This window comes from Sus scrofa, chromosome 3 (genome assembly GCF_000003025.6).
Source record: "Sus scrofa isolate TJ Tabasco breed Duroc chromosome 3, Sscrofa11.1, whole genome shotgun sequence".
Lineage (NCBI taxonomy): Eukaryota > Metazoa > Chordata > Mammalia > Artiodactyla > Suidae > Sus > Sus scrofa.
The window spans coordinates 62,279-85,999 of NC_010445.4; the positions used below are offsets into that span (position 1 = coordinate 62,279).

Consider the following 23,721-nt stretch of genomic DNA (forward strand, 5'->3'; position numbering starts at 1 on the left):
TGGGCAGGCTGTCTTTATGCAGGGACCCTCTCTCTCTTGGGTGTGTTCTGCAAAATTCCTTAGATTTTCCTCCATCTGAACCTCTCCCTCCTTTCGAGCACCACCAAGGGAACGCATTACCTGAAACCAGGTGACACAAAATACGGGCTGGCCAAGCCTGGTGTAATGGGGAACAGTGTAAAACCAGTTGCCTGATTCAAAGTATGTTCTGCTGATGGACTCAAAGTGCTGACAGACAGGGAACATGGTGGCAGGTCAAAGATTTAGAGAGAAAAATACCACCCTCCATCAAGATACAGATTGTTTGGGGGGGGGCACCAAATCAGTCTCCCAGGTGCTCAAGAGCAGTGCCAAGAGAACTGGGTGTGCTCAGGAAGGAGAAGTTTGACATGTGAGTGGCTGAGAGTGGTTCTGGCCACTAGAGGACAAGGAGCTATGACATGCCCAGCTTCTGTTCCGCATTGACACTGGCAGGCTCAGGGAGGGGTTTGGAGGTGGCGCTGGTGGCAGACCAAGGATGTGCCCAGTGAGGAAAGTCAAGTTACAGGTTGCTTCTGACTCTCGGGTCCCCAAGACTTCTCCTGTGAGTGGGTGCATAGTTCTTCCTACACGACTAAATGGTCTTTTCCTTGGGGATCATGGAGCCCGACCTACAGACGATTTGACAGCCTATCTGGACCGGGAGGCACCGGTGGTCAGAAAGACTTTGGGTTCTCCAGAATAACCCTGAATCCACAGGTTTGAGCCTTGGGCATGTCCATTTAGGAGAATGGAGCTTTTGTCGGGGTGGCATCTGGAAAGCAGTGCTTGGGGACCTGAGTGGAGTGTGTAGAAGCAGCATTTCTGGCTGGCCAGGTTGTGCTCCTTCCCAGGTCTAAGTCTCAAACTCCTCCCTAGAGCTCCTTTTTTCCTTTTCCCCCTGAGCCTCGGCATCCTGTAAGTTACCCATGAGGAATGAAACATGATGAGAACTAAGTCGCAGGTATTAAGGTAGGAGGATGACTGCAAAGCTGGGGGGCTGACTTGAAGTGGGATTGGCCGGTGGACATAGGGTGGTGGTGTTGGATAGGGAGGAGGAGGGGAGACTTTCAGAGAGACTTCTAGGCATCTGTAAGGCACATGGGGGGGTTACTTAGAGTGAGAGTAGGAGGGAGTTCGGCCTTCAGGTGAACAAGGTGAGTGCGGTGCATCCATGGTTTGCTCAGAAGGAACAAACTCTGAGTTGTTATTAGAGATATTGGCCGCCAGAGGGCGATGGAGCACAGCAGAGCCCAGCCGCTATTTGTCATGGGAGAATCTGAACCAGGAGGCTGGGGGTGGTGGATCCTCATGAGACAGGCCTTCTGAGGAGGACTGGGTTACAGGTCACCTCTGACTCTCGGGTCTAAATTAACTCACCTGAATGAAAGACCTCCCCTTTCCATCTGTGGGTCGCATTCAGACAGCTGGGGCAGCCTAAAGTCCAGATGACTGGACAGGCTGTCTAGCGTTCTGACTGCCTTTGGATTCTACAGAGGCTGTATCTGAGACAAAAGGCATGGAATTGAATATTGGGCTTGCAGGGTACCCTGAGGAGCCTTGCACGGTGTTTGTTCTCTGGACAGCTGGGCAGGTGGTCATGAATGGAGGGTGCAAAAGCAGCGGTTCCTTGCTTGGGCCCCAGGTTGCATTTGCCCCAGAGACTGGTCTCTTGAGGGTTCTCGGAAAAGATTCTTCCTTTTTTCCGTCTGAGCCTCTCCCATCTTCTCTTTCCCCCTGAGTGGAAAATCTTACATCTGGCCAAGTCCCAAAAAAGATTGTGGAGCTGATTCATTGAAATCTGGTCACATGATTTGAAGGGTGTTTGAATCAAGGAATTTGAGGAGAGGAAAGGATTAGGAGGAGGGAGTGCCATGGCTGACTCTGAGAGAATAACTTCCCCCCTGGAGTGTGCTTGGTTGTTCTAAGAGTAACAGGGGGGATTAAATCTACTGTTGGTTGCACAAGCCAAATGCAGTCCAACCAGGGGTCTGTTCAGCAGGAAGGAGGCAGGGCTGTGAGGTGTCATTAGAGAGAAAGGCCACCAGAGGGCGCTGAAGGGAGGTCCAAGTCCCAGAGCTGCTTGGTAGTGGCACCTCCAGGTTCAGAAATGGGGTTCAAATGGGGATGGGTGGATCACTCAGGAAGTGTCCATCAAAAAGTGGCTACGTACAGGCCACAGCTGACTCTCCAGTCTGAATTGGATCACCCAGTAAAAGGAAAGTGTTAAGTCTTAAAAATATCAGGGTACTGAGTTCCCATCATGGCTCAGCAGTTAAAGAACCTGACTAGCATCCATGAGGATGCAGGTTCAGTCCCTGGCCTTGCTCAGTGGGTTAGGGATCTGGTGATGCCATGAGCTGTGGGGTAGGTCAAATATGTGGTTCAGATCCTGTGTTGCTGTGGATGTGGCACAGGCCAGCAGCTACAGCTCTGATTTGACCCCTAGCCTGGGAACCTTCATATGCCACAGGTGTGGCCCTAAAAAGCAAAAAAAAAAAAAATGGGGGTAACTTCCAGTCGACTCAGCTAGCCTAAAGCCCACATTATTGGATGGGCCATCGGGGTTCAGACGTGCTTTAGGTTCTCCAGATGTAGAATTCTGAGCAAGCAGGCAGCTGCTTGGAGTATTGGGCATGTAGTCTTCCAGAGTCCAGGGGGTTGCCCTCTGAAGACCTGGGCTGCTGGTCAGTGAAAAGTGAGTGTAAAAGCCTACATCTTTTGGAGGGAGGCTGTCTTCATGCAGGAGCCCTCCCTCTTGAGGGTGTTCTGCCATGTTCCTTAGTTTTTCCACCATCTGAGTCTCTCCTGCCTTTCAAGCACCACCAAGGGAACATCTCACCTGAAGCAGGTGACACAGAAGAATGACTGGTGAAGCAGATGTTCTGGGAAGTAATGTAAAGCCATTGCCTGACTTGAAATGTGTTCCCCTGATGGGCTCAAGGGAGTGCTGACAGATTGGGAGCAGGGAGGCACATGGAAGATTTAGTGAAATACCACCCTCCATAAGGCTGTAGATGATTCTGAGAGAGTGAAGCAACAGGAGGACCAAGCCAGGCTCCCAGGTGCTCAAGAGCAGTGACAATGGAACTGGGTCTGGTCAGGAGGCAGAAGTTTGGGATGGGAATAGCTGGGAGTGGGAATAGCCACTAGAGGTCGAGGAGCTCCAACATACCAAGATGCTGCTTAGTGTTGGCATTTCTGGGGTTAGAGGTGGGGTTGGAGGTGGTGCTGGCAGCAACCCGAGGACCTCTCAGTGAAGAAAGTTGAGTTACAGCTGCTTCTGACTCAGGTCCAAAACACATCCCCTGGAAGTGGGTGAGTAGTTCTTCCATTATGACTAGGTGGTCAGTTCCATAGGGATCACGGAGCCCTAAGTACTGATGATTTGACCGTCTCTCTGGGGAGCAGGTGCAGTTGGACTGATAGCCTTTGGTTTCTCCAGCAGTATAACCCTGAATCCACACGTACTTGGTTTGAGCCTTGGGCATGTCTGATTTGGAGAATGGGGCTTTGGTGGGAGGTGGCACCTGGAAAGCAGTGCTTGAGGACATGAATGGAGAGTTGTAGAAGTGGCATTTTTGGCTTCACAGGATGTGATCTTTCTTGGGTCTCAGTCTCAAATTCCTCCCTATGGTTCCTTTTTTTTTTTCCCCTAACTGAGCCATGGCTTGCTAAAAGTAACGCATGAAAATGAACAATGGCAAGGAATAGGTTGCATGTATTCAGGCAGCCAGATGTATTTACAGGTGGTGAGCTGAACTGAAGTGGGATCAGCTGGATGACATGGGGTAGTGGTGATGGGCAGGGAGGAGGAGGGAGAGTCGCAGGAGACTTTGAGAGAGACCTCTGGCCCCTGTAAAGCACACAGTTGTACTTAGAAGGAGGGTAGGAGGGAGATGCGCCTTCAGGTGAATAAGGCGAGCGTGGTGCTAGTGTGGCTTTGGTCAGGATACAGGATGAAGGGCTCTGAATTCTTATTTGATGATTCATCACCACAGGGCAAAGGAGCACTGGCAGAGCCCAGCAGCTGCTTGGCATTGGCGAATCCCAGCCCAGAGGTGGGGTTTGAGTTGGCAGAGGTGGATCCCCCTGAGGCATGTATTGCAAGGAGGGCTAGGTTACAGTTTGCTGCTGACTCTCAAGTCTCAATTGATTCACCTGATAGGAAGGACTTGTGCTGCCCTTTCCACCTTTCAGACAGCTCTGTAGCCAGATGATCCCCCAGGAAGTGTCCATTAAAAGGTGGTCACATACAGGCCACAGCTGACCCTCGAGTCTGAATTAGAATATCCCGTAAAAGGGAAAGTGTTCTGCCTTCCAAATATCAGGGTCACCTTCAGTCGACCCAGCCAGCCCAAAGCCCACGTTGGAGGACAGGCCATCAGGGCTCCTATGGCCTTGGGGTTCCTCAGAAGTAGAACTCTGAGCAGGCAGGCATGTGGCTGGATTACTGGACATGCAGATTCCCAGAGTCCAGGGGTCTGGAGAGCTGGGCTGCTGGTCATCACTGAAGAGCGAGTGTACAGCCGATGTCTTGTGGCGGGCAGGCTGTCTTTATGCAGGAGCCCTCTCCCAAGGGTGTTCTGCAATGCGCCTTACTTTTTCTCCATCTTACCCGAAGCCAGGTGACACAAAACAAAGGCTGGAGATGTGGGGTGTTGTGGGGAATAATGCAAAGGCAGCTGCCTGACTCCAAGTGTGTTTCCTTGATGGACTCATAGGTGTGATGACACACAGGGAGCCGGGAGGCATATGGAGGACTCAGAATTACCACCTCCATAAGGCCTTAGATGATTCTGAGAGAGTGAACCAGACAGGAGGACCAACGCTGGCTTATAGGTACACAAAAACCATGCCAGCAGAACCAAGTGTGGTCAGGAGGCAGAGTGTGGGACAAGAGTAGTAATGGCCACTAGAGGAAGAGGAGCCCAAACATACTGAGATGCTGTTACGTGTTGGCATCTCGAGCATAGGAAATGTGGTTGGAGTGGGCACTGGTGGCACCGGGAGGACGTGCCCAGTGAGGTCAGTTGAGTTACATGTTGTTTCTGACTCTCGAGTCCCAAACACATGTCCTGGGAGTGGGCACGTAGTTCCTGCTTCACAACTAGGGATCATTTCCATAGGGATTACGGAGCCCTAAGTACTGATGATTTGACAGGCTATGGGGGGGGCGGGGTCTTACAGCCTCTGGGTTCTGCAGCATGAAAACCCAGAATTCACAGGTACTTGGTTTGAGCCTTGCATATGTCCCTTTACCAAAATGGGGCTTGGTCAGAGGTGGCATCTGGAAAGCAGCGCTTGAGGACCTGAATGGAGTGTGTAGAAGTGGCATCTTGGGCTGGCCGGGATGTGCTCCTTCCTGGGATTTAAGTCTCAAATTATTCCCTAGAGTTTCTTTTTTTTTTCTTTGTCTACCTGCCCCACTGCTTCCTGCAACTTATTCCTGAGGAACTAACCAGAGTGTGTACTAGGTCACATGTATTAATGCAGGCTTATGGATTTCCAGCTGTTGAGCTGACTTGAAGTGGAATCAGCTGATAATGTAGGGCATTGGGTTGGATAGGCCGGATGATGGAGAGTCCCAGGAGACTTTGAGAGAGACTTCTGGCCTCTGTAAGGCACAAGGTGGAACTTAGGATGAGAGTAGGAGGGAGTTCAGCCTTCAGCTGAAGGAGGAGGGTGCAGCGCATCCACGGCTTTGGTCAGGAGGCAGGAGGAAGGGCTCTGAGTTGTTATTTGAGGGGGTGGCCACCAGAGGGCGACAGAGCACTGACAGGGCCCAGCAGCTGCTTGGCATTGGCAAATCCCAGCCCAGAGGTGAGGCTGGAATTGGGTGAAGTGGATCCCCACGGGACATGCCTTGGCAGGAGGGCTAGGTTACAGGTCTAAATTAACTCACCTGATAGGAAGGACTTGTCCTGCTCTTATCATCTGTGGGTCACTTTCAGATAGCTAGTGAAGCCTAAATTCCAGATGATTGGACAGGCCGTCTAGAGTTCTGATGGCCTTCGGCTTCCGCAGAGGCTGACATCTCAGCCAAAAAGCATGAGACTGAGGACTATGCTTTCAGTGCTCCCAATCAGGCTTCTGCAGGGTTTGCCCTCAGGACAGGTGGGTGGGTGCTTGTGAATTGAATGCACTAAACCCGTGCTTCCTTGATCAGCCCACTGGCTGCATTCATCCCAGAGATGGGTCTCTTGAGGATTCTCTGAAAAGTTTCTTTTCCTTTGTTCAGAGCCTCTCCCCTCCTCTAATTTCCCCCCCCGAGAGGAAAAACAAACCTCTGGCCAAAACCCAGAAATGAAGAATGGGGAACAGGATTCATTGAAATCCTGTCACCAGATTTGGATGGGTTCGACTCAAGGATTTAGAGAGTGGGGAAGGATTGGGAGGAGTGAGTGCCATAGCTGACTTTGAGAGAATGATAATGTCCCTAGAAAGAGCAGGATTGTTCTTAGAGTGAGAGGAGGGAGTAAATCAACTATTTGGAGCACAAGCCAAGGGCATTCTTTCCTGTTCAGGAAGCTGGAGGCAGGGCTGTGAGTTGTCATTAGAGAGAATGGCCACCAGAGGGCGCCAAAACACGTTTCAAGCCCAGCCGAGGCTTGGTAGTATCACCTCCAGGTTAAAAGATGGGTTTCAGGGTTCCTGTTGTGGCGCAGTGGTTATTGAATCCGACTAGGAACCATGAGGTTGCGGGTTCGATCCCTGGCCTTGCTCAGTGGGTTAAGGATCTGGCTGTGGTGTAGGTCACAGATGCAGCTCCGATCCAGCGTTGCTGTGGCTGTGGCTCTGGTGTAGGCTGGTGGCTACAACTCCAATTAGATCCCTAGCCTGGGAACCTCCATATGCCATGGGAAGTGGCCCTAGAAAAGGTAAAAAGACAAAAAAAAGAAAAAGGTTTCAAGACGGGGATGGGAGGATCCCCCAGGAGATGTCCTTCGAAAAGAGGTTGCGTACAGGCCTCAGGTGACTCCCGTCTGAACTGGCACACCCGGTAAAAGGGAACATGTTCTGCCCTCCAAATGTCATGGTCAGGTTCAGTCGACTCAGCCAACCCAAAGCCCACATCGTTGTATGTGCCACTGGGGTCCACAGGGCCTTGGGGTTCTCCAGAAGTAGGAGTGTTAGCACGCAGGTGGCTGGCTGGGGTTTGGGGCCTGCAGTTTTCCAGGGTCCAGGGCTTGGCCTCTGGAGAGCTGGGCTGCTGGTCGTCAATGAAGAGTGTGTGTAAAAGCTGACGTCTTGTGGTGGGCGGGCTGTCCTTATGCAGGAGCCCTCTCTCTTGGGGGTGCGCTGCATTGTTCCTTAGATCTTCCTCCATCTGGCCTCTCCTGCCTTTTGAGCACCCCTGAGGGCACATCTTACCTGAATCCAGGTGACACAGAGTAAAGGCTGGTGAGGCGGGGCAGGGTGGGTGAATCAGGATGCCTGACTCGAAGTGTGTCCCCCTGATGGACTCAAAGGAGGGCTGACACACAGGGAGCAGGGAGGCATGTGGAGGACTTGGGGAAACACTGTCCTCCGCAGGCCTCAGAGTCTGAGAGAGAGACGGGAGGACCCCACCAGGCTCCCAGGTGCTTAAGGGCAGTGCCCGCGGAACCAGGTGGTGTCAGGAGACAGAGGTGTGGGACGAGACTGGCCGGGAGTCGTGATGGCCACTACAGGACGAGGAGCTTGACACACCCAGTGGCTTGGCATGGGCGCGTCCCAGCGCAGAGGTGCGGTTCAAGCCGGTGGTTTGGGTCCCTCTGGGGTCTGCCTTGTGAGGGGGGCTAGGTTATAGGTCACCTCTCACTCTCAGGTCTAAATTAACTCACCTGATAGGAAGGACCTTGTCATCTCTGGGTCACTTTCAGACAGCTCAGGGAGCCTGAAGTCCACATGACTGGACATGCTGTCAAGAACTCTGACTGGGAGTTCCCGTCATGGAGAACTAGGAACCATGAGGTTTTGGGTTCAATCCCTGGCCTTGCTTAGTGGGTTAAGGATCCAGCATTGCCATGAGCTATGGTGTAGGCTGCAGATGAGGCTTGGATCTGGCATTGCTGTGGCTGTGGTGTAGGCCGGCGGCTACAGCTCTGATTTGATCCCTAGCCTGGGAACCTCCATATGCCATGGGTGCAGCCCTAAAAAAAAAAAAGAATTCTGACTGCCTTCAGGGAATTCCCATCATGCTCAGTGGTTAGTGAACCTGACTAGCAACCATGAGGATGTGGGTTCAATCCCTGGCCTCCCTCAGCAGTTTAAGGATCCAGCTTTGCCATGAGCTGTAGTGTAGGTTGCAGACATGGCTCGGATCCTGCACTATTGTTGCTCTGGTGTAGGCCAGTGGCTACAGCTCCAATTGGACCCCTAGCCTGGGAACTTCCATAAAAGAATTCTGATTGCCTTCAGATCCCGCAGAGGCAGACATTGGAGCCCTAAAAGCGTTGGACTGAATACTGGCCCCGCAGAGTTCCCAGATCTGGTTTGCACTGCTTTTGGCATCTGGGCAGCTTGGCCGTTGTCATGAATGGGGAGAGCAAAGGCAGCGGGCCCTTGGTAGCAGTTTGCATCCATCCCAGTGCCTGGTCTCTTTAAGGGGCTCTGAAAATGTTCTTCTTTTCCTTCCATCTGAGCCTCTCCCCTCCTCTCTTTCACCCCTGATGAAAATTCTTACCTCAAGCCAAGACACAGAAATGAAGAGCAGGATGCTGTTCATTTAAGTCTGGTCACCTGTTTGGCTTGGTTTTGCCTCTTTTACTGCGTCTGGTGTGGGATATAGGGAGGAGTGTGTGTCATTGTTTTACTTGGAGAGAGAAACACCCACCTCTCAAAGGGCTTTGTTCGTTCACTTCATTGTGTGAGAAGGGGCAGATCCCACCTGTCCCTCCCTGGACACACCTCCAGGCTCAGATACGGGGTTAAAGGTGGGTTGATGGAACTGCCTGAATCCTCCCAGAGTTGTGAAGTTGTTTACAAGAGACTCTGACTCCCCCAACCCCCCACCAACTGCCTCACCTCAGGCACAGGACACACCTATGCCTTCAAGTCCGATGGGCCTTTCTAGTCTCCTTGGGTGGCCCAAGTGCCAGAGGCTTTAACACATTCCCTGGGGTCAGACTGTCCTTTGTTTTTAATGCTGGGCAGGGCTCTGGACCTAGAAACACCTGTCTTGAACCTTGGGCTTGCAATTTGCTAACCTCTGACTTGTCATTTAGAAAAGGGGTCTGTTGGGAGTTCCCATTGTGGCACAGCAGAAACGAATCCGACTAGTATCCATGAGGATGCAGGTTCCATCCCTGGCCCCACTCAGTGGGTTAAAGGATCCGGCATTGCTCTGAGCTGTGGTGTAGGCCAGCAGCCTTCGCTCCATTTTGACCCCTACCCTGGGAACTTCCACATGACCCTGCAGCTCTAAAAGGGGAAAAAAGAAAAAGAAAAGGGGTCTGTTCTTCATGAACGGAGCGTGGAAACCTCGTGACAGATTGGGGGTCGACTTTGGGGTCCCTGAGGGCTTTTTCTCTCAGGTGTCCTCCCCAAGTGTCCTGCTTCCCTTCCCATCTGAGCCTCTTCCTCCTCTACCGGAACCCTGTTAGTGGGACCCATCTGAAAACCTGTAACATGCGTGGGGGCGGAGGTTTACTGATTTAAGTCTGGCTCAAGGGCCTAAAGGATGCTGATTGTTTTTTTTTTTTTTTCTTTTGTCTTTTGTTGTTGTTGTTGTTGCTATTTCTTGGGCCGCTCCCGCGGCATATGGAGGTTCCCAGGCTAGGGGTTGAATTGGAGCTGTAGCCACTAGCCTACGCCAGAGCCACAGCAATGCAGGATCTGAGCCGCGTCTGCAACCTACACCACAGCTCACGGCAACGCCGGATCGTTAACCCACTGAGCAAGGGCAGGGACCGAACCCGCAACCTCATGGTTCCTAGTCGGATTCGTTAACCACTGCGCCATGACGGGAACTCCGATGCTGATTGTTGTAAATCCTCCTCACAAGATTGAAAATGTGGGGCCTCTGACAGATTTCAGGTAGTGGGTGGTCTAGGGTGGGGTGTGCACTGGGAGACTTGGAGAAAGTCATGACTCCGTCTGTAGGGCATTTCCTTGGGTTGAGAAGCAGATCTGGAACCAAATCCAGCTGGGGGGTGTCCAAGGCCAGGGCAGCCCCAGGGGGGCTGAGCTAGAAGGGCAGAGAGTTGGTGTTAGAGCAGATGGTCACCAGGTGGCACCAGAGCACAGGCAGAGCCCCCTGCACCTCCCTGGCTGCACCTCCAGGCTCAGAGGTGGGATGAAAATTGGGTGCCTAGAGTCTGGGGCTAATTTCAGGGCACCTCTGATTTTCTGGCCCAATTGGTGAAACTCAGGAGGAAAAAATAAGTGTGCCTTCAGCATCAGATTGGCTATTCCAACCTGGTCAGATAGCCCAGGGGCCAGAGAATTTTCCAAGGTCTCTGCTGTCAGACCAGCCTTTGTTTTTCAGGAGGCAGGACTCTGGACCCACCGATATCTGTCCTGCATCCTGGAATGAACATTTTCAAGCCACTGGCTTCTGTAAAGTTGTCAAGTGGAAAAAGGGGCTGGTTGTCCTGAATGGAGCTTGTAAATGCTGTGACAATTTTGGTGGCTGGCAGTTTGAATCACTGTGCTTCTCCCTCAAGACATTTCCCCAAACTTCCTTCTTCTATTTCCCCCGAGCCCCCCTTTTTTTCTTCCTTCTGGCCTCTAACTTCTGTCAGGGAGCAGATTTTAAGGCAGGTTTCTTGAAGGAAAACTGATTGACTTAAAAAAAGTGCTCAAGACCCGGTGGTTGGGGAGGCAGAGGGTTTTGAGGTACTGCAGTGGGTTCCATTGGGGTGAGCGCTCTGGGAGACTTTGAGAAACACCCCCAGTCTGCAGAGCAAGTCGTGGCACTTAAATGTGAGGAGGAAGACATCAAGCTGGCAGGTGCCTAAGGCCAGTGCCCTCCTGGGGGCTGCTGATGGAAACGGGAAGGGCGAAGAATTGTCATTAGAGGGACCTGCCACCAGATGGCGCCAGAGCAAAGGCAGAGCCCATCTGCAGCTCCCTGTCCACACCTCTAGGCTCAGAGGTGGGCTTGAATTCGGGTTGGTAAGTACCCCAGGACATGCCCGAGAGTTGGGTTAATTCCAGGGTGGTCTGACACTCTGTCCAAATTGCCTCACCTCAGGAAGGGGAAATACATGTGCCCCATCCTCTGGTGGGTATTTCCAGTGTAGTTCAGTTGCCCTCAGGGGCGGAGAGTCTGACAGGTTCTCTGAGGTCGGGTCGCCCTTGTTTCTCAAGCGGCAGAACCCTGGACCACACGTATCTGTCCTGAGTCCTGGACTTGGAATCTTTAAGCCTCCAGCTTCCGTGAAGGTGTCATGTTAAAAAAAAACCTGGCCAGTAGTTGTGAACAGAGCATGGAAAAGGGGTGGGTTTTGCTGGGCTGCCACGCTAATCTCTGTGCTTTTTCTCTCAAAGTCCTCGCCAAACATCCTTCTTGCCCATCTGAGTCTCTTTTTTCTGACTCCAGTTACAGGGAGCAGACCCTGAAGGCAGTTCTCAAGAATTAAGGCAGGATGACTGATTCTGTGAAGACTCTCAAGACCCAGTGGGTGGGGAGGCAGAGGGTTTTAAGGGACCGGGGTGGGGTCGGCTGGCCTGAGTGCTCTGGGAGACTTTGAGAGAGAGGCACTCCAGTCTGTAGGGCCTTTCGTTGCACTCAGAGTGTGAGGAGGAATGAAATCCAGCTGGCAGGGGTCTAGGGCCAGTGCAGGCCCCCCTGTTTGAGGGAAACAGGCAGAAGGGCTGAGAGTTGATGTTAGAGCTGAGGGCCACCAGACAGCGCCAGGGCACAGGGAGGTCCCCCTGCTCTTCCTTGGCTGCACCTCCAGGCTCAGAGCTGAGGTTGAAGATGGGTTGGTAGGACCCCCAGGAGGTGCCCAGAGTGTTGGTGTTGGTTACAGGGTGCCTCTGATGCTCTGACCTAAATTGCCTAACCTCACGGAGGGGACAGGCCTGTGCCTTCAGCATCTGATGGGCATGTCAAGCCCAGTCAGACAGCCCAGGGGCAAGAGTGTTTGACAAGTTCTCTGGGGTCAAATTGCTTTTTCTTTCTCAAAAGGCAGGACTCTGGATTTGAAATATGTCTGAATCTTGGGCTTGCAGTTTTCAAGCCTCGAACCTCCATGAAGTGTTAATTTTTTTTGGTTTGTTTGTTTGTTTGTTGTCTTTTTTCCATTTCTTGGGCTGCTCCCGCGGCACATGGAGGTTCAGGCTAGGAGTCGAATCGGAGCTTCAGCCACCGGCCTATACCACAGCCACAGCAACACGAGATCTGAGCCACATCTGCAACCTGAACCACAGCTCACAGCAACACCAGATCCTTAACCCACTGAACAAGGCCAGGGATCAAAACCGCAACCTCATGGTTCCTAGTCGGATTCATTAACCACTGAACCACGACGGGAACTCCAATGAAATGCTATGTTAAAAAAAAAAAAAAAAACACGAGAGTTACCAATATGGCACAGTGGAAATGAATCCGACTAGGAACCATGAGGTTTGCTGGTTCAATCCCTTGCCTCAGTGGGTTAGGGATCTGGTGTTGCTGTGAGCTGTGCTGTAGGTCACAGACAAAGCTTGGATCCTGCGTTGCTGTGGTGTAGGCAGCAACTGTAGCTCCAATTGAACCCCTAGCCTGGGAATCTCCATGTGCGGCCCTAAAAAAAAGCAAAAAAAAAAAAAAAGGTGGTGGGTGTTTGTGAACGGAGCATCTTAAAGCAATATTTTGGTGGCAGCTGTGCCAATCTAGGTACCTTGTCTCTCAAGAGTTCTACCTGCGTTTCTAACTGTGCTTCCATCTGAGCTTTTTTCCCCGTGTCTAAGCGGGTTTTCGGGAGCCGCCCCAAGCGCAGGGGGTTGGAATAAACAAGGCGCTGGGGAACCGGGAGGCGGGGAGTCTCATGCTTGGGGCGGAGGCGGCCGAGGTGAGCGCTCTGGGCGCCTGTGAGAAGGGAAGGCTCCGGCTGCTGGGCAGTCCTTGCGCTAAAGGGGAGGGGGGAGGACCTCCAGCTGGGGGTGGGGGGGGGTCCGAGGCCAGCACGTCCTGCCCTGCTGAGCCGCTGAGGGAAAGAAAAGAAAGGGCTGCAAGCTGTTGTTGGAAGGAAACGCAGCCTTTGTTTTCTCAGAGGCAGGACTCTGGACTCGCAAATATCTGTCCTGAGTCTTGGACGTAGAGGTTCCGAGCCGCCGGCCTCCTGAGGTCGTCTGGTGTGAAAGGGGCGGGTGCTCGTGAACGGAGCTCAGAGCCGCGGCGCTGATTCTGCGGGCGGCTGGAGAAGCCCGGGGTCTCTTCCTCAAGGCGTCTCCCCAAACCTCACTTTCCATCTGAGCCTTTTTTTTTTTTTTTTTTTTTTTTCTGGCCTCTACCTCTGTATCACAAGGAGCCGACTTGAAGGCAGGTCTTGCGAATGAAAGCGGATTGATTTAAAGACTCAAGACGCAGTGGGTGGGGAGGCAGAGAGTTTGAATGTCCGGGGATGCGGGAAACTGAGAATGACCCAGTGTCTGGGGTACTTCATTGTAGTGGGTGGCTGAGGAGCAATGAAATCAAGCGGCCAGGGCCCAAGGAGAGGGTAGCTCCAGGGGCTGCTGAGGGGATCGGGAGGAAGGGCTGAGAGATGGAGTCGGAGCAGATGGTCACCAGGCCACATGGAGCCCCGGCGGAGACTCTCTGCCGCTGCCTGGCAGCACATTCAGGCTCAGAGCCCGAGTAGAAGAAGGAATGTGGGTGCACTCAGCACAGGCGCATCGATTTGGGGGTGGTTGGGGTGCCTCTAATTCTCTGTCCCAAATGGCCTCACCTCAGGGAGGGGTCATGGCTGTGCCTTCAGCATCTGATGGGCGTTTCCAGCCTGCCTGGGTGGCCCAGGGGCCAGAGAGTTGACAGGTTCTCTGGGGATGGATTGCTTTTGGTTTCTCAGAGGCAGGACTCTGGTCGGAATCTTGGCCTCGCAACTGCCAAGCCCCGCCCCCCACCCAGGTCACTGTCCTGCGGCAAAGGGGCTGATGGTCAGGAATGGAGCGCCTAACAGTGGTGCTGGCTCCTCTGGGCGACTGTGCAAATCGCCAGGCTTTGTGCTTCAGGACCCTCCCCCAAATTCCCTCTCTCTTTCCTTTGGGGCCTCGTTTTCCTGTCCCCAAGCCCTGTTTCAGGGAGCAGACTTAAAGGTGGTTCTCGGGAATTAAAGTAGGGTAATTAAAAGGATTTTAATGCATTAAGTTGGGGTGGGGGAGTGTGCTGGGAGTCTTTGAGAGAATTGTCCCTCTCTCAGGGCACTTCACTTGGCTTAGAAGGTGAGGAGGAATTCTATCAAGCTGGCAGCTGCCCAAGGCCAGGAGAGCCCTGGGGGGCCGCTGAGGGAAACCGGAGGAAAGGCTGAGAGTCAGTGTTAGAGGAGATGGCCTCCGGAAGGGGCCAGAGCACAGACAAAGCCCATCCGAAGCCCCCTGGCTGCACCTCCAGGCTACGAGGTGGTGCCAAGAGGGGTTAGTGGGAGCCCCAGGATGTGTTAAGATCCGACTCTCTGGCACCAATCGACTGACCTCAGGGAGCAGAAAGACATGTGCTTTCTGCATCTGATGGGTAGTTCCATCCGGCTCTGGCTGCCAGGGGCCAGAGAGGTGGACACGTTCTCTGGGGTTGGTTTGCTCTTAGTTTCTCAGGGGGCAGGGACACTGGACCCACAATATCTGCTTGAATCTTGGCCTCGCAATTACCAACCCTGCAGCTTCTGTAAAGTCATCACGTGTCCAATGGGGCTGGTGGTCATGAATGGAGCTTGTGAAAGTGGTGCTATTTTGAGGGGGCAGACAGGAACCCCTGTGCTTTATTTTTCAGGAGTTCTCCCCAGATTCTTTCTTTCCCTTCCATCTGAACCTCTATGTCCTGTCTGCAATCACGGTTTTAAGCAGCAGAACTAAAGGAAGGGCCTGAGAGGGAAGGCAGTTGGGAGTGATTTAAAGAAGGCTCTCGGTACCCAATGGTGGGGATGCAGAGGTTTTTACGTATTGGGGTGGGGTAAGTTGGGGTGAGCGCTCGGGGAGACTGGGAGAGGGAAATACCCCAGTATCTAGGATATTCACGTGGCTCAGCAGCTGAGGAGAAATGAAACTGAGCAGCCAAGGCCAGTGTGAAATAAAGCAGCCCAGGCCCCAGGCCCGAGTACCTTCTAGGGCGGCTGAGAAACAGGAGGAAGGGCTGCGAGACGGGTGTTAGATGAAGGTCGCCAGGCTGAACCCCAGCCCAGGCAGAGCCCCTGGCAGACGCCTGGCTGAGACTGCGGGCTCAGAGCTGCAGCTGAGGGAGGATGTGGGACCCTCAGCACATGCTCATAGGCTTGGGGCTGGAAACAGGGAGCCTCTACGGCTCTGGCCAAACGGACTCACCTCAGGGCAGGGACACAGCTGTGCCCTCAGCATCTGGCGGCATGTCAGCCAGATCGGTGCCCCAGGGCCAGAGTGTGACAGGCTCCCTGGGTCAGCTGGCCCTGTTTCTCCAGAGGCAGACCCTTGGGTCCAGAAACACCAGGGCTAAAGATGGGGCTTTGACGTTTGAAGCACTGGTCTTGGGCACAGACCGGCGTGAGTGTCCTCTGCCCCTTCCTCTCAGCGAACTGAACACCCAAGAGGAGAGGGCGTGATGTCAGCCCTGTCAAATTTTCTGGTCATTTATCAGAGAAACACGCTGAATTTGAACCAAAGATGTGTGAGCAATTATGCCAGTATCCTGAGGTGAAAGAAATTGGCCAGATGATAAGAGGCGCCCTGTAACCCCATCTCAGCCCCGAGCACTTCCATGGGGTCTCGTCATACAATCGGCAACCATGTATTTCAGCCTGAAGGAGTGGAGGGTCTCCGGGGTTCTCCAGAGCCCTTTGACCAGAATGTGCTGCTCTAACAGCAACTCGGAGCCCTGACAGCCTCCCACGTCAGAAGTCCGCTCTGCAGGGCCCGGGGGCACTGCCAGTGTGATTTCCTTCCTCCTCTCCCTTTCAGCGCCCAGAAACACGCTACGGGCTGGGGTGTGACAATCTCAGAGCCGGAACTCACCCCACACCCTGAAATCAACAACCCCACTTGGTAAGTCCTATGAGCAGCCCCTGATCAGTCAGCACCCTTCAAGCCTAGGACCCAGCATGAACCCAAGGACCATGCAGCCTTTGTAAAAGTTACCTGGTTTTAGGACCTCCCTGCAGCAGGTGTCTGGCGGAGGAGGGAGAGGATCAGGTGGGAGGGAAGGAAAAGCTTGAGATCTCTGGAGAGAAAGAGCATAGGTATGAGCACAGTCTGCGCCCGAAACCACTGTGCTGACACGGCGCCTTCACAACCAGAAGGCCACCTTTCTGGAAGTACATTCTACATGGACCAGCCTGAGTCCAGCAAATTGTAGGGCCAAAATCCAAGCCTGGTATTTCTGGGTCCAGAGTTGTGCCTCCAAACTACCAACGGGAATCGGACCTGAGTTAGCCTGTCAAACTCTCTAGCCATTGGGCCACTGGACCAAGACCCATCTCCAATCTTGCCTGGGGGCCTGAAGGTGAAGTCCAGGCGATGCAGCAGGGGGCACTCTGGTGCTATGGCGCCATCTGGTGGCCATCTGCTCTAACACTCTCAGGCCTCCCTCTGCCTCCCACAGCAGAAGCCTGGTCTGCACTCCAGGCAGAGGCCTGGGCCCCTTGCCAGCCTGGTTTCCTAAGTCCTCTCCCTCACAGCACACTGAAAGGCATGATGGGGGGACTATCTCAGAGTCAGCCAGGGCCCTCAGCCCAACTGAGACCACCCCGCTCCCTGAAATCAGACACCTTGGTAAGTTAATGGAACCAGGTGGCCCTCCATCAGCACCCCGCAACCCTGTACCTGGCTTGAGATCCAGGACCTCCCAGGCGTCATTCACACTCCCTGAATTGAGGTAGGTTCCTTGACAGGCTCCCCCACAGAGGAGGAACAGGAGGAAGGAGGAGGTAGAGATCTCTAGAGAGAAAGGCACAGGGAGAGGCTGAGACCTGCCCCCACAGCACCACCACATTAATGCACTGCATTCATGACCAAAAGCCCAGCTTTCCAGAAGCCAAATTTCACCCCAGGCTGATTTACAACTCCGCACGCCCAAGATTTAAGGCAGGGGTTTCTGGGTCCAGCAATGTGCTTCAAACCAGCAAAGGGCACTCAGGCCCGAGACCACCTGTCAAACTCTCCAGCCATTGGGCCACCTGATCATGCACAGATTGAACCTGAAATGTGGGGCAGAACCTTAATCCTCCTCTGAGTCGAAGCACATTGGGCAACAGTATAGGAGGCACCAAGTACCCAAGTACCTCCTTGGGCCTCCCCCAAGCCCTTTGCTCTCTGAATCTGAGCCTGGTGATGTGGCCACGGTGGTGAGAGTAGGCGGGGGTCAGGGGAAGCTCTGCTGTTGCTCCGGCTCAGGCTGGTGGACAGAGGCCCTCACAGCAAGTCTCAGCCCTTCCTCTGCCTCCCACAGAGGAACCCTGCTCTGCCCGGGCCTGGGGCAGCTGTCAGGTGGCTTTCTTACTGCTCTCCCTCTCAGCACACTCAGATGCATGACGGGTGGGGAGGGACTGTCTCACGTCAGCCAGGCCCCTCACCCCGCCCACATTTATCCACTCCCTAAAATCAGCAACCTCCTATGTAAGTCAGGCCAGCAGGTTTGAATGAGCAGCCTACCTATCCAGGACTCACCTTGGAACACTAAACAACCCAGCCGTGATTCACCTTACATGGATGGAGAGAGCTTCCTTCAAAGGGTGTCACGCAGAGGTGGAAGTGGCTCAGGGGCAGTGGAAATATGAAGGTTGTGGGCATCTCTGGAGAAAAAGAGCTCAGCCATGTGCATAGCCCACCCCACCCCTGAAATACAACAGCACAGACACACCCCATTCATCACCGAAGCCCAGCTTTCCAGAAGCCGAACTCCCCACCAGGCTGATTCTAGAAAACTGAACATCCACCATTGAAGCCAGGTGTTTCTGGGTCCAGAGTTCTGCTTCCAAACAAGTAAAGGACACACAGACCAAGAGCCTATCAAACTCCCTAAACTTGGGGCCACCCAGCCAGATAGGAACTGAATTAGATATTTAATGGCAGAAATCTGTCCCCTCCCTGCATTGAGGCAAATGGGGCCACAGTGTCAGAGGCACCATGCAAACCAACACCGGGCTCTGGGCCCCTCCCTGAGGTTCCATGGGTCCCTCTTCCAACCCCTTCTGAGCCTGGAGATACAAACAGGGAGCTGCAGAGGCGATGAGGGGCTCTGGTGCCCTCTGGTGGACATGTGCTCTAATAACTCTCAGCCCTTCCTCTGCCTCCCACAGCAAAACTCTGGTCTGCACTGACCTGGGGCACATGCCAGCAGGATGTCTTCCTCTTCTTCCTCTCAGGCACACTGAAATCCACTCTTGGGTGGGAGTATGGATTCTTCACTGTCACTCTGGATACTCAACCTTCACGACACAAGCCCACACCCTGAAATCAAAGGCCCAGCTCTGTAAGTCACTTCAGCCGGCTCTTAATCAGTCGGCACCCTTCAGCCCTGGGACCCAGATAGACGCCAAGGACCACCCAGGCTTGATTCATCTTACCTTGTTGCAGGAGCTTCCTTGGAACAGGTGTCTGGTGAGGAGGAAGAGCCTCAGGGGGGAGGGAAAAAAATACGAGGAGATCTCTAGAGAGAGAGAGCACAGGCGTGAGCACAGCCTGCCTCCCCAAAAGCACCAGGATGACAAAGTACATTCGCAACCAGAATGCCGCCTTTCTAGAAGCCCAACTCCACGTGGGCCAGCCAGGTTCTGACAACTGTACAGCCATCATTCCAGCCCAGTAATTCTGGGTCCAGATTTGTGCATGCAACCAAGCAGGGGACTCAGACCCCAGACAGCTTGTCATATGTCCTAGCCATCAGGGCACCAGACCATGTAGGAATTGAACCAGAGAGGAGATGGCAGAACTATGTCCCATCTCCTGAGATGAGGCCCATTGTCCAGAGACTTGAAGGTGCCCAGGAACCCAGCCCTAGATCTGGGCCCTTCTTTGGCTTCCACTCACCCATCTCCAACCATATATTTGAGTTTGAAAGTGTAGTCCTGGAGATGCAGAAGGGGTTCTGCTAGTGCTAGGGCGCCATCTGGTGGGCTGGGGCATTCACAGCCAGTCTCAGCCCTTCTACATCCCACAGAGGAACCCTGCTCTGCCCCAGCCCGGGGCTCTTGCTAATGTGATTTGCATACCCATATCTCCCTAGGCCCCCTCAGATGCACTACATACAATGGAGGGACCATCTCACAGTCAGCCAGGCCAGTCTCCACACCTGACTTTATCTAATTCCCTGAAAGCAGCAACCTTCCTATTTAAATTAGGACAGCAAGGCTTTACTGTTATTATTTTTGTCTTTTTTTGCCATTTCTTGGGCCGCTCCCATGGCACACAGAGGTTCCCAGGCTAGGGGTTGAATCGGAGCTGCTGCTGCCAGCCTACGTCACAGCCACAGCAACGTGGGATCTGAGCCATGTCTGTGACCTACACCACAGCTCACAGCAACGCCGGATCCTTAACCCATGGAGCAAGGCTAGGGATTGAACCCGCAACCTCATGGTTCCTAGTCGGATTCATTGACCACTGAGCCATGATGGGAGCTCTGAGTTAGGACAGCAGGGCTTTAATCAGCAGCCTTCCTCCCCCAGACTCAGCATGGAATCCTAAACAACCAAGCTGTGACTCACCTTACATGGATTTAGACAGCTTCCTTCAAGTGGAGTCCTGCAGAGGCAGAAGCAGCTCAGCTACAGAGGGAAGACAGAGGCTGCGGAGACCTCTAGAGAGAAAGAACCATAGCATAAGCACAGTTCACACCCTGAACATGTGGACATACTTTCAGGACCATCTAATGGACATACTACATTCACGCCCTAAAGCCCAGCTTTCCAGAATTTAAACTCCCTGCCAGGAGTTCCTGTCGTGGCTCAATGGTTAATGCATCTGACTAGGAGCCATGAGGTTACAGGTTCGATCCCTGGCCTTGCTCAGTGGGCTAAGGATCCGGTGTTGCCGTGAGCTGTGGTGTAGGTCACAGACTCGGCTTGGATCCCGTGTTGCTGTGGCTGTGGTGTAGGCCGGCGGCTACAGCTCTAATTGGACCCCTAGCCTGGGAACCTCCATATGTGGCAGGTGCAGCCCTAAAAAAGACAAAAACAAAACTTCCTGTCAGGCTGATTTGAAAACTGCACATCTGCAAGGTTTCTCTGCATCCCGAGTTCTGCCTCCAAACAAGCAAAGAACACTCAGACCCCAGACAGCCATTCAAACTCATATTTTGGCTGATAGGATTTGAATTTGACATGTGATAACAGCACTCCATCCCCTCACTCAGTTGAGGCAAATTAAGCCACAGTGTCAGAGGCACCTCGAAAACAAACACCAGGCTCCTCCTTGAGGCTCCATCAGTCCAACTCTAATCTCCTGAACCTGGAGGTGTGCACAGGTAGGTACAGGGCTCGGCTGTGCTCTGTCACCCTCTGGTGGACACGTGCTCTAACTGCAACTCTCAGCCCTTCCTCTGCCTCCAGCAGCAGAAGCCTGGTCTGCACTGGTGGAGTACTTGCCAGCCTGCTGTCCTTCCTCTGCCCCCCCCCCACCTCAGGCACACTGAAATACACTATGGGTGGAGCTATGACTCCCTCACATTTGGCCCCGTGACACCTCCCCACACCCTAAAAACAAAGACCCCACTTTGTACATCATGTGAGCAGGCTCCAAATCAATCAGAACCCTCCAGCCTTGGGACCCAGCCTGAAAGCAAGCACCACCCAGCCTTTATTCACGTTACCTGTTTGAAGTATCTTCCTTGCAACAGGTTCTGGCAGCACAGAAAGAGGCTCAGGTGGGAGGGAAGAAAAAGCTTGAAGAAACCCATGGAGAGAGAGAGCACAGTTATGAGCTTATCATGTCCCCCCAAAACGCCCAGTTTAACACAGTTCATTCATAACCAGAAGGCCAGCTTTCTAGAACGCAACTCCATTTGGAACAGACCTGATTCTAGCAAACTGTATGGCCAAAAAATAATCCACATATTTCTATGTCCAGAGTTGGGCCTCCAAACAAAGGGGAATCAGACCTGAGACAGCCTGTCCACTCACCAGCCATTGGGCCAACTGTCCATGTAGGAATTGAACCACAGATATGATCAAAGAATTATTTCCCCTCTCTCATAGGAGGCATATTTGCTCATAGGGTCAGAAGCACCATGTACCAAAACGGAAAGCTCTGGGCACCTCTCCGGGTGCCAAACACCCATCTCCAACCTTGCCTCTGAGCCTGAAGACGAATCCAGGAGCTGCAGGGGGAGCAGCTCTGCTGCCATCTGGTGGCCAAATGCTCAAACAGCAACGCTCAGTCCTTCCTCTGCCCCCCACAGTAGAACCCTGGTCTGCAGAGCCCTGGGCAACTTGCCAGCCTGATTTCCCAAGTCCTCTCCCTCATAGCACACTGAGCTGCAGAATGGGCAGGGGTGTGACTTACAGTCAGGCCACTAACACCACCCAATTATATCCCACTCCCTGAAATCATCCACCCTGCTATTTAAGGCAAGACAGCAGGCTTTGAATCAGCAGCCTTCGCCCCTAGACAAAGCATGGCATCCTAATCAACTGAACCGTCTTTCACCTTTCATGGATGTAGACAGGTTCCTTCGAATGCGTGTCCTGCTGAGGCTGAAGCGGCTCGGGTGCAGAGGGAAGAGGGAGCTTGTAGAGATCCCTGGAAAGAAAGGGACCACTGATAAGCACAGCCATCCCCAAAAAACTACGGCTTCAACACAGGGCATTCATGATCTGAGGCTCAGCATCTGGGAAGCCAAGTTCCCCACAAGGCTCTTCTACAAAACTTCCACCCAACATTCAAGCCAGGTGTTTCTGGGTCCAGAGGTCTGCCTGCCAACAAGCAAAGGACACTCAGACCACAGACAGCCTGTCTCTCTCCCTCATCTTGGGGCCACCCGACCAGACAGGAATTGAATTAGACACGTGGTAGCACAACACTGTCCCCTCGTTTGAGTTGAGGCTATCTGGGCCACTGGGTCAGAGGCACCCTGAACAAACACACCAGGCTCTGGGCACCTCCTTGAGGTTCCATGCGTCCATCTCCACTCCCCACTGAGCCTGGACGCGCAAACAGGGAGCTGCAGGGGGCTCTGCTGGGCTCTGGCGCCCTCTGGTGGACCTGTGCTCTAACAGCAACTCTCGGCCCTTCCTCTGCCTCCCACAGCAAAAGTCTGGTCTGCGCTGGCCCAGGCCTATTGTCTGCATGGTGTCCTTGCTCCTCTCCCTGTCAGGCACACTGTCACATTCGGCTGAGACCCTCACCCCATACACGACCACCCCACACCCTGAAATAAACCGCTCCATTTTGTAAGTCACGAGAGCAGGCCCCAAATCAACCAGCACCCTTCAGCCCTGGGTCCCAGCTTGATTCCATGGATGACCCAGGCTTTATATGCATTACCCTGTTTCAGGCAGCATCCATGTGTCTGGTGTCTCCTAGGGGAGGAAGAGACTCAGGTGTGAAGGAAGAAAAAGCGTGAGGAGACCGCTAGAGAGAAAGAGCATGGGTTTGAGTGCAGCCTGCCCCCTAAAAGCACTGGGTTGACACACACAACCAGAAGGCCAGCTTTCTAGAAGCTCAGCTCCACATCAACCAGCCTGATACGAGCAAAGTGTATGGCCAAAATTCACGCCAGGTATGAGGCCAGAGTTGGGCCTTCAAACAATCAAAGGGGACTCAAACTTGAGACAGCCTGTCAAACTCTCTAGGCATTGGGCCACCGGACAGTGAGGGAATTGAACCTGAGATGGGATGGCAGAATTGTGTCCCCGCTTCTGAGATGAGGCAAATTGCCCAGAGACATGGAGATGCCCTGTAATCCAGCCCCGGCTCTGGGCACCTCTTTGGGCTTGCACCAACCCATCTCCAACACATACTTGAGTCTTAAGTTGCAGCCAGGGAGCTGCAGAGGCTCAGTTAAGTGGTACCGGGGTGGTGGGGGGTGTGGTGGTGCTCTGTCGCCATCTAGTGGACATGTGCTCTAACAGCAATTCCCAGCCCTTCCTCTGCCCCCCTCAGCAGAACCCTGCTCTGCTCTGGTGTGGCACGCCTTCCAGCGAGATTTCTTTATTCCTCTCGCTCTGCCTACTGAAATACATTACAGGTGGGTTATGACTATCTCAAAGTCACCAGGGCGATTACCCCCAAGCATGACACAACCCCATTCCTTGAAATCAGCCACACACACCCCTAGTGAAGTCAAGTGGGCAGTCTTTGAATCGGTCAGCAACCTGCAACCCTGGACCCAGCTTGAAATAAGGATCGCCCAGCCTTCTTCACATTACCTGGATTGGGGGAGGGTTCCTTGTCACTGGGAGTGGTAGAGGCTAACATGGGAGGGAAGGAGGAGATCTCTGGAGAGAAACAGCACAGGCACCAGCACTGCACATCCCAAAATAACTGTTTTGAAACCCTGGTCCTATTCATAACCAGAAGCCCACCTTTCCAGAAGGCAAGCTGCACTCCATCGTGATTCTAGAAAACTGCACACCCAAGACTCAAACCAGGTCCCTGTGGATCCAGAGATCTGCCTTC

At 53.3% G+C, this 23,721-nt stretch overlaps 2 long non-coding RNA genes across 9 annotated transcripts in view; one reads left to right on the forward strand and one right to left on the reverse strand.

The window, feature by feature from the left end:
• The window catches only part of LOC110259822, a 70,708-nt gene that overhangs the window by 42,227 nt on the left and 4,760 nt on the right, over positions 1-23,721 (forward strand). For 4 of the 8 annotated variants that reach the window (XR_002342176.1, XR_002342179.1, XR_002342173.1 and 1 more), the window contains 3 exons: positions 16,072-16,155; positions 18,408-18,580; positions 21,300-21,992. This is a non-coding gene — a long non-coding RNA (uncharacterized LOC110259822). Of the gene's footprint in view, positions 1-16,071; positions 16,156-18,407; positions 18,581-21,299; positions 21,993-22,597; positions 23,167-23,721 lie in introns of those variants that run through there. The other 4 variants (XR_002342174.1, XR_002342175.1, XR_002342180.1 and 1 more) reach the window with 3 other exon arrangements.
• Positions 15,583-23,721, reverse strand: part of LOC110259821 — a 29,828-nt gene continuing 21,689 nt past the window's right edge. Inside the window, exons 8-12 of the long non-coding RNA XR_002342172.1 lie at positions 21,751-21,843; positions 20,915-20,986; positions 19,812-19,903; positions 18,675-18,757; positions 15,583-18,558 (exon numbers count right to left, since the gene is read on the reverse strand). This is a non-coding gene — a long non-coding RNA (uncharacterized LOC110259821). The remainder of the gene's footprint in view (positions 18,559-18,674; positions 18,758-19,811; positions 19,904-20,914; positions 20,987-21,750; positions 21,844-23,721) is intronic.